The sequence below is a fragment of the Girardinichthys multiradiatus genome, chromosome Y (genome assembly GCF_021462225.1).
Source record: "Girardinichthys multiradiatus isolate DD_20200921_A chromosome Y, DD_fGirMul_XY1, whole genome shotgun sequence".
Lineage (NCBI taxonomy): Eukaryota > Metazoa > Chordata > Actinopteri > Cyprinodontiformes > Goodeidae > Girardinichthys > Girardinichthys multiradiatus.
In genome coordinates, this window is record NC_061818.1 from 11112460 (window position 1) to 11131441 (window position 18982).

Here is an 18982-nt window from a genome sequence, read left to right on the forward strand (position 1 = left end):
CTTTTCAGTTCTACCATCAAAACTTCTATAAGGCTGAGATGCTTTGTGATGGCCACTCCAAAAGACTGATTGTGTTGTCCTTAAACCACCTTGCTGAGGCTCAGTATCTATTTGGAAAGCCCATTTCGCCCACTCTTTATTGTCCTAGCTAATGTATTGAGATGTTAATTCAGTGCTATAAATTCAGAGGCCATGACCTCATCATCTGGACTTTTTCAAATCATTTAAAGGCATCGTCAGACGGTTTAAGTTTGATGCTTTTTTCCTCCTTCCTAATGATATTCATTTCTACTTGCACGTGTATGAAACATTTCCTGTGCGTGTAATCCTTGGCACGGTTACAAATATATAAATATATATTGTGGCTGAGCTCAAAAGGTGCCTGTACAGCAGTAATTGTGAGCATGGAGCATGACGGTTCCAATAAACTGAGGTGCTTCACTCTCATGGCAAACAATAGAGAAGCTGTGTATTATTATATTATTTTATATGCTCTATAGACCACCTGCTGGGAGAAATCACCGCCAGCAGGCCTCAATCCCCACAAAATCCTTTTGTGCACGCCCACACCGGCAACGCACGCATGACACCGGCTGAGGCACGTGTAACCACAGTTATTTAACGTGTACGTTCAAGTGCTCGCTCGAGCACATGCTAAACATGCGTACACATGCCTACAAAGCACAAACCTGCTCACACACACGCACGCACGCACGCACGCACAGAAAATGTTCAAATACAGATGAATCACTCTTATCTCCTGCACACAGTCGCCCCAAGGCCCCCTGTACATGCCCCACCAGAGATAATGCAACACAGACACACACACACACAAGCACACACTCACCCAAGCCATCAAATACACCATACAACCTCTCTAATCACACACACATTCATACACAACGTGAGTTCATTTTGTTGCCTGGTCAATATACTACATAGTAACTGCTGATGTAGTCCAGGTCTGTGCACACAGAAGTCACCAGTAAGCACACATTTATCACACTGAGGATGCAGACAGAGGATAATAACTCACACCCAAGCTAATGTACACACACTTGAAAGTTAAAGTTATGGAATCGCTTCGCTCACCTAACACACGCGAGAGGGACAACACTCAAATAAATACACATTTACACTAGCGTCAATCATTAAGAGACACTTCAATGTAAAATCACAAACACACGCTTACTTAGAGCACTGCCGGCCTGTGCCAGTGAGCTAATGGACTCATTTACTGCGTGTGCATTCGCATACATAAGCACAAAGTAGACGTTTTACTGATTTACCGAGCAGTCTGGAGTGTTTGTATGGGCATCACAGGCTCACGCAAGCAAACAGGCCTCGTGTAATTTCATGTGCACAAAGAGCGAGAGCTTCTGCAGACTGTTGACAGCCAATAAAAATCCCTATCACCATTGTAAGACTGAAGATTAACCATAACAGCTTATGAGGTGAAACTTGACGGCAGTTGGAAGGACAGAAATGACTGAAGCAATGTTTTTCAACGTTTTTAATGCTGGTATCTATTATAACCATTTTATTCAATCAGAATCAACTTCATATTGCTGTAATTTGCCTGTGCCTGTACTAAAATACAGCATATGACCCCCCACCACCCACTCAGATTAATTCAATAAAAAAAATAAACTTAGACACACTATTTTTAGCAAGGACAGAAGGTGCATAAAATACACGGAGCAGCTGTCCAGATGTAGCTAAAACATCCATGACTTATGCATGTGATTATATCTGTGTGTGTGTGTGTGTGTGTGTGTGTGGGTGTGGGTGTGTGTGTGTGTGTGTGTGTGTGTGTGATAGCAGATGAATGGTAGAGGGGGATTGGTCTGTTTAATAGATTGCTTCACTTTAATAAAGTAGATGACTTATGGATTTAACTGTTATTTAGGCAATAAAAAATTGAGAAGAGCTAAGCACGAAGAGATCATCAAACAGTAATTAGCTTGAGAAGCTTCACAATGAACTGCTTCAAAGAGAATGAAACACAAGACAGAGGTGCATACTGATTTGTTGTATGTTTTATATCTTTTAAAGAGTTATGTTTGTGTGGTTTTACAATTTAAAAATATAATGCCCTCTGAATTTGGAATTAGTCAGATTTTTATCACCAACCCCAACCACAAAATTCCGACACAAAACCTTGGGAAAGTTGAAGGAATAAATAGAGATGCAGTGAGAAACCGGATAGTGACCGAACTAGAATCAGCTTGACCAGCCTTGATGGGCGAACCTCTATTTTCAGTGAAGCCGCTATATGTAAACAACACTCTTCAGTGTAGAAGTTGTTACTGCGTGAAGGAGACTATTTGCTGTTCTTAGTTAGTCAGTTATGTGTTTAAGAATACAGGCGGAGAAAGAACAAAAGGTGGAAGCAGTTAAATAAAGGTTTTGTGTATTTACAGAAGCATTTTGGTGGTTTCATCCCCTTCATTATTTTGTATGTTTACAGTTTTGGTTGTTCCATTCGAATGATGGCTACAGAGGAGTACCTTCTTAATTCATAGTTCTTTAAAGAGGAATTGGAATCAGAATTTAAATAGATTCTTGCACCGTTTGAGCTCCCTCTGTCTTCATTTTTAAACACCTTACTGCTCCTGAAAGTAGTTGACCTCGAGTGTTCTGCACTCAGTGACAACTTTCACAATGAAGATTGTTGTGGTTAGTGCCACCTGGTAGCGCTTGGTATGGTCCGTTCACTGATCGGAAAAAGGTCACATTTATACGGTCACGACCAATCAAACATAAAACCGTCAGATTTCAGTCACCAGCGAATTTCTTGGAGCATGCTTAACACAACTAACTAAGACTTCTGATGGAACCTAAATGCAGCAATTCTAAATGAACTTGAAGGCAACCTCTAGGCCTATAAACAAACTTCAATTGAAACAGGATGAACACATTGAGTTTTAGGGTTTCCAAATTCTTTCATGTTTCTGTTTCATGTAGGATGCCAACAATCCATAAACTTTCTAAAAAAAAGAATGAGTACATCTGCCCAGATTTGATGGGTAAGGTATTTGCAGCCTCCAGCTGGTGACCCTTTGGACTCGCGCTCTGTCTCCACCCCCCGTCTGTGGTGTCATTTAAGGATACCTACTCCAGACATGGTTCAGTTCACAGTTAAATGATAAGGGCCTCTTCCAGGGACTGCTCTAGAAGTCAGCATACAGTTCTACTACTGTTCTCTTTCTCTCCTTCATCTCCACCTTGCTTCTGACTGACTCTCTAATGTTGTAACCCTCAGCTTCATTTCCTTCATTTGCCTTTTTCTCCTCTTCTGTTTCCTTGTATGAAAAGAAGCATTCAGGCCCGTATGTCCAAACCCTGCCATTCCTTCTGCCATATGAGGGAACCAAAGGCCTCAGGCTCGGCCTCAAAGTGGAAATGCAGCGGAGGTGTTACATTCATTCATCTCCACCCAAGTGAGCAGCCATCGGACAGGGGAACAGATCACAGAGACATAAAAATAGGCATGGGCCGATATGAGATTCTCATGGTATGATAATCTTGAGTAAAAACACCAAATATTTTCTGGTATTTATATGAAAGCAAGATATATTACATGATCTTGTTGCTTTGATTTAAATCTGAAAACCAACAATTATTCTTACAACTGCTAAAGTAATATAGAAAAAACAAATCTCATCATTTTAAGATAAAAAGTAAATTATTATTTGCATTTTGAATAAACAACCAGCAAAGTTAGCAGTAGTTATTTATTGCCAACACTATTACTTTATCAGGAGTTATGGGTGGAACTAATTTACCATGTTTTTCACAACCAGAATTTTTTTCAAAATGCCAAAATTAATTTGGCTGCATGGTGGTGCAGTTGGTAGCACTGTTGCCTTGCAGCAAGAAGGTCCTGGGTTCAATTCCCAACCGGGCATCTTTCTGCATGGAGTTTGCATGTTCTCCTTGTGCATGCGTGGGTTCTCACTGGGTACTCCAGCTTCCTCCCACAGTCCAAAGACATGCCTGTTAGCTTAGTTGGTCACTCTAAATTGCCCTTAGGTGTATGAATGAATGAGTGTGTGCATGGTTGTTTGTGTGTTGCCCTGTGATGGACTGGTGACCTGTCCAGGGTGTACCCTGCCTCTTGCCCATAGACTGCTGGAGATAGGCACCAGCTCCCCTGCGACCCACTATGGAATAAGCGGTAGAAAATGACTGACAAAATTATTTTTTTATGTGAGAGAAAATTGTTGTGGCCTTCTTTTAGCCAGCTGACTGGCAGTGTGAAGCACCATTCAGGTGGTGAAAACTAATAATTTTCTCTAGCACTTCAAAAAATTTAAACCATAGGAACAATGAGACGGAAAATTGTAGCAATTATAAAACTGTGAACTTTCTAAAGCCTCGGTATACCCTGATGCCAGCCCATGCCTTGAATTACTACTCATAATGTCTAATCCCAGACTTAAATTTTGATATCAGACAGGTGTATAGCAGAAAGCAGCCAGCACTTTCTGCTAACTGTGTGTGACTTTAAGGATACATGAGGATGTCTACATCCTCTTTCCACCCGCTCCTCCACCCATCCAGCTGCCTCTGAATACCGAAACCCAACAGCCTCCCCAATTGGGTTTCGCTTAAGAGGTTTATCGGTATGTTGCTAAACATTCTGACCTTTTTTTTTTAATCTTTAATGCGCTTAAAATGTTCCAAACCCTCCTAATCCCCACGGCTATCCCTCACAGATGTTCACCCAGCTCTTTTATTGGACTTCATGTCAACCTCTTTTTTTCTCCCTACTCCCCGCCCCTTACATTTAGCAATTCGTTTTTTAAAACTACCCATCACCCTCTGATTACTCCACTATCAAGCCCCTCCCTGTGCCTTTCAATCTTCTACGAGTAAACCTTGATGAGAGCCTGGCCTTTGTGTCGCAGAGGGTTCTCATTGGAAACTGTAGCTCTGGTGTGTGTGTGTGTGTGTGTGTGTGTGTGTGTGTGCGTGTGTGTGTGTATAGTGATAGCGTGTGACCACTTCTTTGCCAGTGGTGCTGGATGTTTCATAGGAATTTGTGTCATTAGATAATGCCCAGTTAAGTGTAACAAGATAATAACAGGGATGGGGAGACCATTGTGGTTATTCTTGCTGAGCTAGTTGGACATCTGGAACAGTGACTTAAGTCTCTACACACTGAGTCATCCACTGTGGCAGTTTACAAAGCTGTACAACTGTGCCTGAGATTGTGTTTTGGAACTTTCATTGAGACGATTCAACCCTCTATTTTTAAACAGGTTTCCACATGGACTAGGGTCATGTCCAAAAACATTCATGTTAGGTTATTTGGAGATTCTAAGTTGCCCTGTGAATGATAATGTCAGTTGCCAGTCTTGCCTCGGATCCCAGAAACTGGCTCCAATAACCCCTGCAACCCAGAGCAGGATTAGGCAAGTATTTAAAATTAAGACAATATGCTGGGTTAATTTGAATTAGAAAATATATGATTTTAGCCATATTTATTCAGACTTACAATCCCTAAGAACCAATATTTTTTGCTTCCAGAATAGTAAAGGTTTCACAAATCACACACAACTGTGTTTTAAACAATCTCTAAACAGTAGGGGTTTATCGATAAACAAAAATCACGGTTTGATACGTACTTTGGTTTTAAAGTCATGGTTCGGTTCGTTTTCGGTTTGCTTCAGTGAAGACAAAAAGGCGGGTAGGGACATTTAAGTTGTTTTGATATTTACCAGTGTACCAGTTGTACTTGAATGCACCATAAAATCGCAGCTGCTGGAAAATCCCCTTTGGTCAGAGGGGACTCGTCGCAACAGTATTGTGCTGTCCATCTCCTTTGCTGTGCAGCGTTTTAGATAGGTTGAATGCAAATTATGTACATTATTGATCTTGTAAAATGCATACGCTAACTAAATGTTTTGGATCAGTACACCTAGTTTTGGTTCGGTGCACCTGTAGCTGCATGAGAAACCTCAATATTCCCAAAAAGCGGAGTTAGGTGTTAGCTGGGAGTCCTTGCTTTTTTGCTTTGGTGTCAGTTTTTGAAGTTGTGTTACAGAACATTACATTGTGCACTTTGTTCTGCACATTCTGCATATGTTCAGTTATAAAACAACACTGTATTTGTTTGGTATACATGTGCGGGCCAAACCAACAGGGCTGCATCAGATATATTTGGCACCGTTACACCCCAAAAAATTAATGTAGCTTAGTTCACTGTCACTGTTCGACTTGTCTATTTGCTGCATTATTTTTCTTGTCTGCTTGCCTAATTCTATGGTGCACCTAATACCAATAAAAGCAATGATAAAGCTTCCTTTTTATGTTTTTACAAATTGCATAAAGATTTTATAAATCTGTTAAGTGTAGAATACTTCAGGTCAGGTTTAATCAGTATAGGTTTTTTATATTTAAATCTACAGAAGATCCATTGTCATTGCAAAATGGTGAAATAGCCCTTTAGCTTAGCACCAGAAGAAAGCTACATAGCAGATGTCAGCTTTAGACTTTAGCCTTCTTGTCAGCTACAATTGGCTAGTCAAAGTATTTTTAGTGTTTAGAAAAACAATTTCTTTGAAATTTCAAATTTTTTTTTTTTTTGCCAACACACTTCTTCTACCAACAAGGAATTATTTTGGGGTTCTTTGGTGCAGGAAACAGCAAACATATATATAACACACACTAAAACAAAAACAACAAAGAAACAGTAAAATAGCCCTTTAGTGTAGTGCCAATAGATGGCTACATATCAGATGTCCACTTTAGCATTGGGACTAGCTAGCGGCTAGCAAGTCATGGTATTCCCAAAGTGCATATAAGTTGTTTCTTAGTTGTTTCTCATTCTGTTACAGTTCTTTTTTTCTACCCAGTACCCACAATGCTGAATCCATGCAAACTTTTTAAAATTGGTAGATTCTTCTTCAAGACGATGAGAAATCTTTGTAAGTCAACACTATGATCACAAAGGGAATACTGAAGACCTACTTTCTTTCTTCCATTAGAATAAGAGTTTGAAGCATAGAGACAAGGTGTCAAACTTAAAAGTATAGTTTGGAGTTTTAAATGTCAGGTTCTGTGAAGCTATTATCAGTAATGGTTCCCTCATTTGTAGTAGAAAGATTTTGTATCACATAAGCTTGTTGAAAAGTAAGTCAATCCTCTGAGTTGTGGGAGGCAAACAGCTAGTTAAAGGGATCCCCGTTTCAGTTAATTTAAGCAATCTAAAACAACTCAAACTGAAAATGATCAAACCAATTGGATACAAACCTACATTAGTGAATATTAGCTGTCTACACTTTAACAGCAGACAGTTATATTTCTTGCTGTTTCTCTGCTAAATAATTTCAGTGTTTCTCCCCTGACATGACGTAGTCATCTTAGATGCCTTAGTCACAGCTGATAAGGTGGACTGATTGACAGCATCAGCCAATATAACATTAGTGTCACGGTGTGACATGTTGGTTTTTGTTGTATGGTCTCTTGTGGTTTATTTTGTCTAGATGTTTTTATTTTGGTTTGTGTATTCAGTCTTATTAGGTTCACCTGCTCCCTCTGTCTCCCTGCGTCCATGTCACGCCTGTTCCCTGTTTCTTTGATTGTCTGCCCTTTGTTTCCCTCTCATGTCTCTCAGTATATTAGTTGGTCTGTGTTCTTTGTTCCCCGCTGGTTCCTCCATCACTATCCCTGGTTCTGTTTTCTCTACAATTTCCTGCAGAGTACTCTCATGTAAGTTTTTGTCTGGATTCTTTGTAGTACCTGCAGTTACTCTCTACGTGTTTGTAAATACCTCTGGAAATAAAATCTGAAGACTCTTACAAGCATGCTGCTCCCAAGCTCTTGTCTGCGCTTTGGTCCGATCCGAACACAGAACCTGACAGTAGGAACCAGCCAGTACCAGGACCAAGCGGACAAACAAAATGAGCTGAAGAAGTGGGTACGACAGCAGAGGGAGGATTTAAAGAAGATGTACGTCGATGAGGTGGAGATTGTACATTCACCCATGTTGCTCCAGGAAATGGAGGAAGCTGAGGGACGCCAACCGACGCCGGTATCTCCAGTCTCCATACCGGGTCGGATCTGCTCCAGTTTGCCTCTAACAGTCTCAGCCACCCCCGCCTCTTCACACCGTCGTCGTCATCGCCACAAGCCCTCCTCATCACCCACAGTAACAGCAGCTGCCCCAGAGTCATTCACGTCAGCAGCAACTTCTGCTGCAGCCGATGTTCCCGCTGGGTTCGGCTCCCGCCCCGGACGACGTCGTCGCCGCAGAGCAGTCGCCATTGGGGAGGTACAGATGGGCGCTTCCAACCCTTCCTTGGAGGGTCCGTCCTCCATGATCTCCTCGCATATATTTTCCCCAGAGTTGGTGGATAGTCACCCAGTGCCCTCTGCAGTTCTCCAGCCGTCAGTGCAACCTCCAGCCCATAATTGGCTGCAAACCAAGCTGGAGAAAATAAAGAAAGACTTCATGAGGCAACGTTGCTTCAGTTTTGGACGCCATTTAGTGGCACATCCCAAGGATCTGGACAAGGTGCACTCTGTTTTACAGGCTGAATTCATTAAGGAGGGATGGCTCGATGCTCCAGCTCCTGTTTCCACAGGTGGTCCTTTCGACCCTCTCCTTGTGGCCATTAGAACAACACAGATCCCCAAAGATCCTGGGCCACTGCCGGGTGTCGCCAAGCTTTATGAGGCTCTACTTCCTGAGTTTACTGAGGGGTCTGAGGACAGACCACCTCAGCCCCAAGTTTCTGAGGGGTCCGAGGACGGACCGCCTCTACCTCCTGAGTTTCCAGACGGGTTCGAGGATGAACCACCTCTACTTCCTGTGCCGGAGGGGTTCGAGAACGAACCGCCTCTACTTCCTGTGTCAGAGGGGTTCAAGGACGAACCGCCTCTGATCCTGGCTCCAGGGCCAGACACACCAGAGCCAGACACGCCACAGCTAGACACACCACAGCAAGACACGCCAAAGCCGGACGGCATGCCCTGCCTAGGCCCAAGTCTACGCCGCGGTTCTGGCTTCGCCGCAGACCTCCGAGGCACCTGCTTCTGAGTCGCAGACCGCCTGACTCCGCGCTTCGTGGGGTTGCATGGCATCTCCGCTGCCGGCCTCCGGGCAGCCTCCATCCTCGCCGCTGGCTGCTGCACCGCAGATCTCCTGGACGCCTGCATCTCTGTCGTCGCCGGCCTCCTGGACGCCGGCATCTCTGTTGCCGCCAGCCTCCGGATCATCGGCCTTTTCGCTGGCTTCTTCGCCACAGGCCTCCGGATCTTCTCCCTCTTCGCTGGCTTCTACGTCGTAGGTCTCCGGATCATTGGCCTCTTCGCTGGCTACTTCGCCGCGGGCCTCCGGATCATCAGCCTCTTCGCTGGCTACTTTGCTGCAGGCCTCCTGACCGTCAGCTCCTTCATCATCGGCCTTTGTTTTTCTCCTGGTTGGATTATTTTTTTTTTTTGTGTGTGGACTCGTGCCCTCCTTCCCAGGTCCCCCTCCGCCCACCCTGGTTGGAATATTTTTGTGTTTTGGACTCTTATTATTATGTCACGGTGTGACATGTTGGTTTTTGTTGTATGGTCTCTTGTGGTTTATTTTGTCTAGATGTTTTTTTTTTGGTTTGTGTATTCAGTCTTATTAGGTTCACCTGCTCCCTCTGTCTCCCTGCGTCCATGTCACACCTGTTCCCTGTTTCTTTGATTGTCTGCCCTTTGTTTCCCTCTCATGTCTCTCAGTATATTAGTTGGTCTGTGTTCTTTGTTCCCCGCTGGTTCCTCCATCACTATCCCTGGTTCTGTTTTCTCTACAATTTCCTGCAGAGTACTCTCATGTAAGTTTTTGTCTGGATTCTTTGTAGTACCTGCAATTACTCGCTACTTGTTTGTAAATACCTCTGGAAATAAAATCTGAAGACTCTTACAAACATGCTGCTCCCAAGCTCTTGTCTGCGCTTTGGTCCGATCCGAACACAGAACCTGACAATTAGCTTACTAACATGCACATTGTTAGGTTGAAAAAACAGCAACAAACTTCATAACAGTCTCTTGTAGAAGCATAGATTTATGATATGTGCTTGTATAGTGTTGTTTCCCATGGATATGAACCTTTTTTAGTTTGAGTTATCTTAAATAGCCAAAAATCCTCCAAAATGGGTAGGGTGACTGTTTGCTTTGCACTACTATTTACTGTGAAATTACATCTTTCTACTACAAATAAGGGACCTATTACTGATAACTGAACATTACCTCAAAAATGTCAAACTTTTCCTTTAAACCACTCACCTTCTTATCCAGGACCAACAGTACTAGAACAGCATACACTTAATTCACTAAAGTCCCATCACTGTAAGATAGATTTCTCTTTAAGAAGGCGTCTTATTAAAAACAAAATGAAATGCCATGAGATTTCTAAAGGACCAACTAAAATTACAGATGAAACAGAGAAGCACTGTTTTATCAAGTTTTCTACAAGAAAAGGATGAAAAACTGAGAAAAAAGGGAAAAGAAAATTTGAGTAGACCCAAAAGAGCACAAATTACAAAATTAATGTCTGGTGAAAAAAAATAAAAGATGCACAAAAAGCTCCCAGAGTTTCACTAAAACTACCCTGTGTTCATGACAGCAAGCGCCTCATTTTTTCTTCCAAACTGAGGCTGAGCTCTCACAAATGGAAGAAATAACATTGGGGGTTTTCTGTTTTAAAATGGATTTTCCTTTCAGCTATTTTTGGCGTCTTCCTGGGAAGTTTATTTGGCTTCCCTCCCCACACCCTACCTATTAAAACCGGTAGCTCCGGAAAAACCTGGCACTTTCTCTGGCATGGTGGCAGCAGTCCTCAACAAAATAGCAGTTACAGGCAAGTGGGCCTTGCAGTTTAACTTCTTTTTCTCTCGCTTTCTTCTAGGATGCGCTCGAATGCCTTTACCAAGTATGTGCGAATCAATCTTTGTGCCCACATTCGGCCATAAACGTGACAACGTCGCATCTCTGCGTCTCTTCGTGAATGTCTGGCATGTAACTCCATGTGACAGCCCAGCACGGGGCGACGTGATTAATTGTGAAATGTGTTTCTGTGCTAGTAGTCCCGAAGTGTGAATGTGTGAGATTGTGTCTTATATATGTTTATGATCGTCTGTGTGTGAAAAAATGTTTCTGGAGAGCACATGTTGAGCCACATTTGGAGATAAGCGTGCAAACATCTGTGACTGACAGGCTGAGTAGCACAGTGTGGGAGGGAGACGGTATTCTTTCATTAAAGCACATAAGCATGTATGTGTACCATCTATAGTAGCCTGTGGGAGTGTTTGCATGTGTACCCCCTCTTCTCCCCCTCTTCTCCTGAATTCTGTCTATATGTGGGAAAGTTCAATAAATTGAGAGAGATAAATCTGCGTCGGGTCCACATCTGTGTTTGTGTGTGTGAGTGTGCGTGTGTGTTGCGTGGCAGCCTGCCCCGAACCCCGTGCCAGCAAGGAGCAGGTGTGGGGAGGCAGTCCTGCATTGCCCGTTGCCCATCTGCGTGGCCGTCTGTGTTCCGCCTGCGCCCTATCCATGCCAATGTTGCACAGAGCCGGGGAGCCAGGGGGTGAGAAGGGGTGAGTGGGGGGCCTAAAGGGAATCAACCATGGGAGAGAGAAAAGGGCAGGGGGTAGAAGGATGGAGGAGCTGGCTGGCTGCCCATGCATACCCACCAACCCCTCCTCTCTCCCTCTGCCCTCTTTCTTTTATCTCTAGCTTTGCTGATGAGCTGTGATGTTCAGGGAGAAGACTGGCACAGGGTTGGGGTGAAAGTTCTCAGGGTAGAACCAAGAGCTCATGCGAGGAAAACTTTCAAAGTGTCGACTGCTTATTTATTTGAAAATATTGCTTGTATCTGAAATTCCCTCTTTGAATCTTTAAATCCAGCATTGAGCTAAAAAGGCTTATGGGGAGGTGTCATTCCTCCATTTGGCCTGCAGATGTCACTTGTTGGAAGTAGGGTGGGGGAGTGGTGGGGAATATCACAGCAGCAACACATGCTAAAGAAATCTGCCTTTCTTTGGGGGGAAAGGTTTCGGTGGGCCTTCTGGGGCTTCGACCAGAAGGGAAGGAGCAGGCTCTCCGCCTTCAGTAGAATATTCCTACTGACAAATGGAATATATGTGAGGACTGACCTTCAAACAAAAACCCTGCAGCACTTTCACACTGAAAACCGTCCCTTTTATACCTCATATTAGGTTTCATGCAACCATATATAGCTGAGCTAAACAGCTATGAATGAAAGACGTGAGCCACCCAGCTGCACCTCCATGTTGTTAATATATACATGTAAGAACTGTGTGTGTGTGTGTCTGAGCCGCAGGGTCCGGGCACAAGTGGGAATTTAGTGGATCATGCGATGCCTGTCTCTGCCAGGGAATTGGAGTGTTGGGGGACAGACAAGTGAGGAGGAGGTGGGGAGATGGATGTATAGGTCAAAATAAAGGGAAGGGAGGAGAGAGGTTAAGACAAGACAAGAAAAAAAGACCTGAATGAAAGAGAGGAAGAAAGGGCGAGCAGAAAGGAGGGTGAGGAGAGAAATAAAGTGGAGATGACTGTGCGGGGGTTTTTGGGCGGTGGTGGCTGGGGGTTGAGGGGTGGGACTGTGAGAGCTGTGGGAACGTTTTGCCTCGCCGAGAAAGACGTGAGCGAAGATAAGAAAAGGAGGAATGAGAGAGGGAGAAAGAGGGAGTTGTTGGCAGAGCAGAAGAGGGCACAAAAGGAGGCACCAGGCAGGGAGCGGACATGATCAAACCCCTGCACTGCAAGGGGTCGGGGGGGGGGGGAGAAGCAAACACACAGCACGCCATGGCCCATGCCAGGCAGTGCAATCACACTGCCAAAAAGTCAATAGTGCAAAACTATCCTCACTGTATACCCAAATAATATACATGTCCTCAGGGTGACTGAAGGTACCTTTACTCGCATGGGACCTCCTGCTTACCTCCCACTCATATCTCAACACCTGGATGAGTGAGAGGCAGAAGCTATACTGGAAGGAGAAAGAGTGACCTTGTGAACTACTGACTTGGCACTATATTTTCAATCCCTGTTGTGCCAGATTTCCTGAGGATGAAGTCAGTGAATCCACACTGGTTACGGAAAAAGACATGCCAAACAAAAGCAGAAAAACAAAGCCAGACAACCCAGATGACTTGGGTGACCACAAAAAGCCCTACATGATTTAATAAAAGAGATGTGCATGATGATAATGACATGTCAGAATCAGAATCAGAATCAGCTTTATTGCCAAGTTCGTACATACAAAGAAGGTATTTCACTCCGGTACACTTTGCTCTTTGGTTTTTCTTTTTTTTTTTAATGCGTTATAAGATATATTTATACATATATCTTTATGTCCTTAAATACATATATACAAATATACACATATACAAGGGTGCATTTGCAACTTCAGTATGCAATTGTTTGGTACTCTATTAAATGTTCAACAGAGAAACAGCCTGGGGGAAGAAACTGTCGTTGTAGCGGCTGGTTTTAGTGAACGGTGCTCTGTAGCGACGGCCTGAAGGTAAAACTCTGAACAGTTTATGTGCAGGTTGTGTGGGGTCTGCAGAGATTTTAGCAGCTCTTTTCTTGACCCTAGACCTGTATAAGTCCTGGATGGAGGGAAGGTCAGCTCTGAAGATTCTCTCTGCAGTCCTGATGTTGGAAGTATTGTAGCTATGGTTGTAGCAAGAATAATAATCATTGTACACTGCCTTACAAATTTATGAACTTTTTCACCCTTTTCTGTCACAAGCACAACCTTTAGGGCAATTTAATGGACTTTACATGGAAGTGCACAATTGGGAATAGAAAGAAAATTAACTTTCAGTTTTTTAGATGTTTTTTTTCTGTCAAGATTTTCCTGTATTCAGTTGCATCCATCTTCGCATCAGCTTTGAGCAGCTTCCCTGACCCTGCTGTAAAAAAGCAAAATGCTGCCGCCATCATGTTTCACCACAGGGATTGTGTGTTCAGGGTAAGATGCACTGTAATTTTTCTGCCACGTATAGTTTGTTAAATGCAGTTTAAAAAGTTTTATTTTGCGCTCATCAGACTAGTTAATCTAATTTCAAAAGTTTGCTGTGTCTCCTATATGGCCTCTGGCAAACGTCTTATGGTCTTATACAATGGAGTGCATACACGTGTCTATATGATCATGGATCATATCAGCTGTGGGTTTCTGCAACTCCTCCACAGTAACCTTAGGAATCTTGGCTGGTTCTCTGTTAACTGCTCTCCTTCCTGGTCCCTCAGTTCATACTCTATTTCCGGATGATGGATTGAACTATGTGAGATGCTCGAAGCTTGGGTTATTATTTCTACCTTCCTATCAATGTGTTCCTTGGTCCTCAGCATCATTGGTCCTATGATGCTCTTTGTTCAGTAATGTTCTCTCACAAAAACAGCTGGATTTGTACAAAGAGTCAATCACCCACAGGTGGACTTTACTTAATAAATTGATGCCTTCTGAAGCCACCAGCCACTGGATTTTATTTAGGGTTATTGGGTAAAGTGGGGTGAATTTCATTATTATTCTTTGTATCCTTCCACCTTGGAATTATGTGATACTTGTGTTGATCTATCATACAATCCAGTAACGTTTGTGGTTTATAACAAGACAAAATGTAAAAATTATATTTTTAGTATTTAACCAAACCATGACTGTACGTGCTGCGTAACATTACAATTTTGGCTAAAGTCGGTCTTCAGGATTTAAACTTTACATAGTGACATTCCACTAACACTAATACAATGAGAAGAGAATGTCATTGAAATTACAGAATGATTTACACAAACAGTCTGATGTAGCACAGGCCAGAAAACATTGAGGCTTTTTTGGGGTTTGCGAACTATGCAAATAAACGTGTATTATGAGGGCTGTAAAACTCCACACAAACACATAAAGCCTGCCTATAAAAATAATGTGTGCTCTGCGTAACTGCTCATTTGGGCTAATGAATTAGGAGCAAGCGATGAATGACTGCGTAAAACTCCACATCCTCCCTGGATGAGGCCAGTGCCGGCATGCTGTGCATGATTTGTGGATTGTATCTACTTTGCACTCGGCTGTATTGCAGCACGTTCTGCTTATGTTTGTGGTCATTTCAGTAGCACCACATGAAGCTGTCTATCTTTGACCTTTAGACCCTCATACACACACACAGACACACGCACGCAAGCGCAGGCACGCACACACACACACACACACACGCACAAACGCACACACACATGTATGACTCTTGTTTTGTGTACTTATAACATACTGATTGCACCACAACTAAATAGACACTGCAACCAGCTGATTTCACAAAATGGTAAAAGTGCTGCTTCCCGTTTCGTCTCTGTGTAAGAAGTCATATCAGTGTCAGGATGCAGCAAAGCCTTTTTGCACAAATAAAAAAAATATATTTTGTTCTTTTTTTTTTTTCAGCAGATGGAACCTTAAGAAATGTATTTGGGCCACACATAGAGGTGATCAGCAGACAACCAGATGTCTAGCACAAATTATTCTAAAAATATGCTTGAGGAATGCTGGTCTGACCGTGCATTTTTTATCATTAATGAGACCATTTGAATTTGTTTTTATTAACTATGATGCTGAGTAGTAGTTATGAGTAGTCAAAATCTTATCGGGCGTAGGCTGCAGTAACTGCAGTCTCAGTTTACAGAATCAGAATGATAACATTACTTTTGTTTTAAACTAAGAGTTACTTAGAGAGAATTTAAGAGCACAACTCCACCATCTAAAACTGAGAGCCTAACATTCCTATACACACAACGGCAATTTTGGATATTTTTGGATGGAGACTGGAATTGGCTAATTTTAAGCTTGATCTGCCCAGACTGTTGACAAGCTGGATGGAAACTGAACAACACTCTTTGATGTGATTGCTGTTGACGTACGAGTATTAGGGCCAAAGAGATTTATTTATCTTTATTACGAGAATAAAGTTGTAAAGTAATGACAGCTCATCTTCCACAAAATAAGCAATTTCTCCATATGGTTTTTTCTTCAAAACAGATACAATCACATGCACAATTGTGTCAAAGTCCAGATAATAGTAATCATTTGGTGCTGATGTGCTAAAAGATTAGAAACCTCACCTGAATTCAATGTCATTCTCCACTCTTCCCTCAGTATAAAAGATCACTTGTTCTCATTGTTCATCACTGGATCTTTCTGTTATACTGCCTGTTAATCTGTCCATGCTCCATGTCCTGTTCTCCTTGTGCTGTGCTCTAGGTTTTTTATACTATATTAATAAATCCTTTCTCTTATCCTGCTGCTTCCACATTCCTGTCTGTGTTTTGGCCTAGCTTCTAACTCACAAAACATGACAAGAAGGTGTTATTCTTTTCTCAAAAACGTTTTGGTAAATTTTTAGCTTCATCAGCACTAATGAGAGAAATCGAGAGAGAGTAAGAACTAAAGCAGTTAACAGGAAGGTTGAATGTAGAGCAGTAAAGTTGGTTTGTTTCAGTGTTTCAGAACTTTTAACCTCTGTCTGTAATGTTAGTTGTGCTAATCTTGCTATTCACTAATATATCAGACATACCACCTTTGTCTGAAGGTTTTAGGAAACCCATTTTCAGCAACTGCTCTCTCACAAGCAGTGGAATGTCGCTTCTTCTTCTAGTATTATTGATTAATGGCACGTAAAACAGTAAGGCTTATATGGTATTTTATGGTTCTTAAAGAGAAATCAGAATCAATCAACATTAATAAATGTTTCCAAACAGAGATCACACAGCTGTTACCAAATTCTGATCAGAGCATCTCTAGTCTATTTTGTCACCAAACCAACAATGTTTGTGCTGCTACACAAAGTTACACTAACACGATGCGAGTTCAAAATGGACTGTTTTAGCTGCCACAGAGCATAGTTGGCAATACATAAACAGATGAAAACACAGTGAAAACGGCTGTCTCTAAAAATGAATTAGTAGTTAATTTAACTTCCCCGTTAAAGTCTCTTCCTGATTCTCCCAGGTGAGCTGATCTAATGCAGCTTAGACACTGTCCATTCTCTAGCCAACCATATTTAAGAAAACATGGGCTATCCCTTTAAATATCTGTTTGTGTTGGAAAAAGGTTTGAACATGTGTACAAACTGGACGAGCTGTTTGAACACATCCTCCAAAGGTCGTGAGGGCTTTTGCCACGTGGACCTGAAGGGCCCAAATAAATAAATAAATAAATCTGTAGAACAAATTAATAAATCTTAAGAAGAATCAACAATGAAGAATGATGAAATGAGGATCTATTCTCTCAGCTGCCAGTGAGAGAAAGGATGAGGAAGAAGAGATGGGAAGACAGAAAGAAGCAGATGATGCCTGAGAAAAAACAATCAGCTCAGTGAGGGCACAGATAGCAAGGGAACCTTTGACCACCAGATGTCTGGGAGTCACCGCCCTGCCGCATTTGTCAGTCTGTGTCCCTGTATAAACGGACCCTGAGGTCAGTGCCTCCGAGCTGGAACGTGCATGTGCAAACTTTGTTCCCGTGCACGCATCCAGACAGCTGCAGTCTTGCACACAGTTAAACTAATGAGTCTTACAGTGTTTGTGTGCTTGACCAAACGTTCAAGCTGCCGTCTGTGTCAAAGCTGGCTTTATCTGTCGGGCTGATAAGGTGAGTAAACAACTGTCCTGGTCTTCCTGTCTCTGACATGCCGGCTGATAAACACACCAGCCTCTTATCTTCACCAGCGTCACGGGCACTAGTACAAAAGATTCACCCCGTAGATCCGTAAAAATGTAAAACATCCACTGTTGTATAATGTGAGAATAACTGTGCTGTAACCATCAGAAGGAGGCAGATGCTTCAACAGCCTTGTGTGTAATGATATACAGCCTGCATGCATTAGTCCTAACAGATCAGCATCCAATGGCATGCCCATACATGTCAGACACAGAGGATTAGCCTAATTCAGACAGCTTACGGCTCTACTCAGGCTCTCCTTCGGTAAAGCTGATAATTGTTGATTTATTCGTAAAATCTATCAATCCATCTATTAACTTATTAACCCACATAACAGCTGTAAAACCTTCCTTCAATCCTCTGAATAGAATCAACACGATGAAGCGAGATTAAACTGGGCAAAAATCCACTTAGCTAAAAGCATACTCATCAATAAGCATCACTGACTTCTGCCTCATTATCTGCAAGTAAAGCACTTGTACAGTTTTTCACATTTTCTATCACTTTACAGCCACAAACATCAATGTATTTAATGTGATACACAAGTAAGTGTGGCACGTATTTGTATTCGGCACCCTATTACTATGAGAGCTGTTGGGAAGATGGATTGGACTCAATACAGGTTGTTCCTGGAAGAAAACCTGTTAAAAGACTGAGACTGGGACGGAGGGTCAACTTCCAGTAGAACAATGATTCTAAACATACGGTCAGAGCTAAAATGAAATGATTTAGATCAATGCATTGAGATCGAATCACAAGGTGAAAGAATGAATGAGATATTTTTGTGGGTATACCATTGAGGATGTTCAACTAAATGAGAGCTTCTGTCAAATACAGGTCCTTCTCAAAATATTAGCATATTGTGATAAAGTTCATTATTTTCCATAATGTCATGATGAAAATTGAACATTCATATATTTTAGATTCATTGCACACTAACTGAAATATTTCAGGTCTTTTATTGTCTTAATACGGATGATTTTGGCATACAGCTCATGAAAACCCAAAATTCCTATCTCACAAAATTAGCATATCATTAAAAGGGTCTCTAAACGAGCTATGAACCTAATCATCTGAATCAACGGGTTAACTCTAAACACCTGCAAAAGATTCCTGAGGCCTTTAAAACTCCCAGCCAGGTTCATCACTCAAAACCCCAATCATGGGTAAGACTGCCGACCTGACTGCTGTCCAGAAGGCCACTATTGACACCCTCAAGCAAGAGGGTAAGACACAGAAAGAAATTTCTGAATGAATAGGCTGTTC

The 18982-nt window shown here is 42.3% G+C and overlaps 1 protein-coding gene across 14 annotated transcripts in view; it reads right to left on the reverse strand.

Moving 5' to 3' along the window:
* LOC124864736 (nuclear factor 1 X-type-like) overlaps nt 1–18982 on the reverse strand; it is a 203950-nt gene that overhangs the window by 53343 nt on the left and 131625 nt on the right. The gene's annotated exons all lie outside the window — the stretch shown is intronic.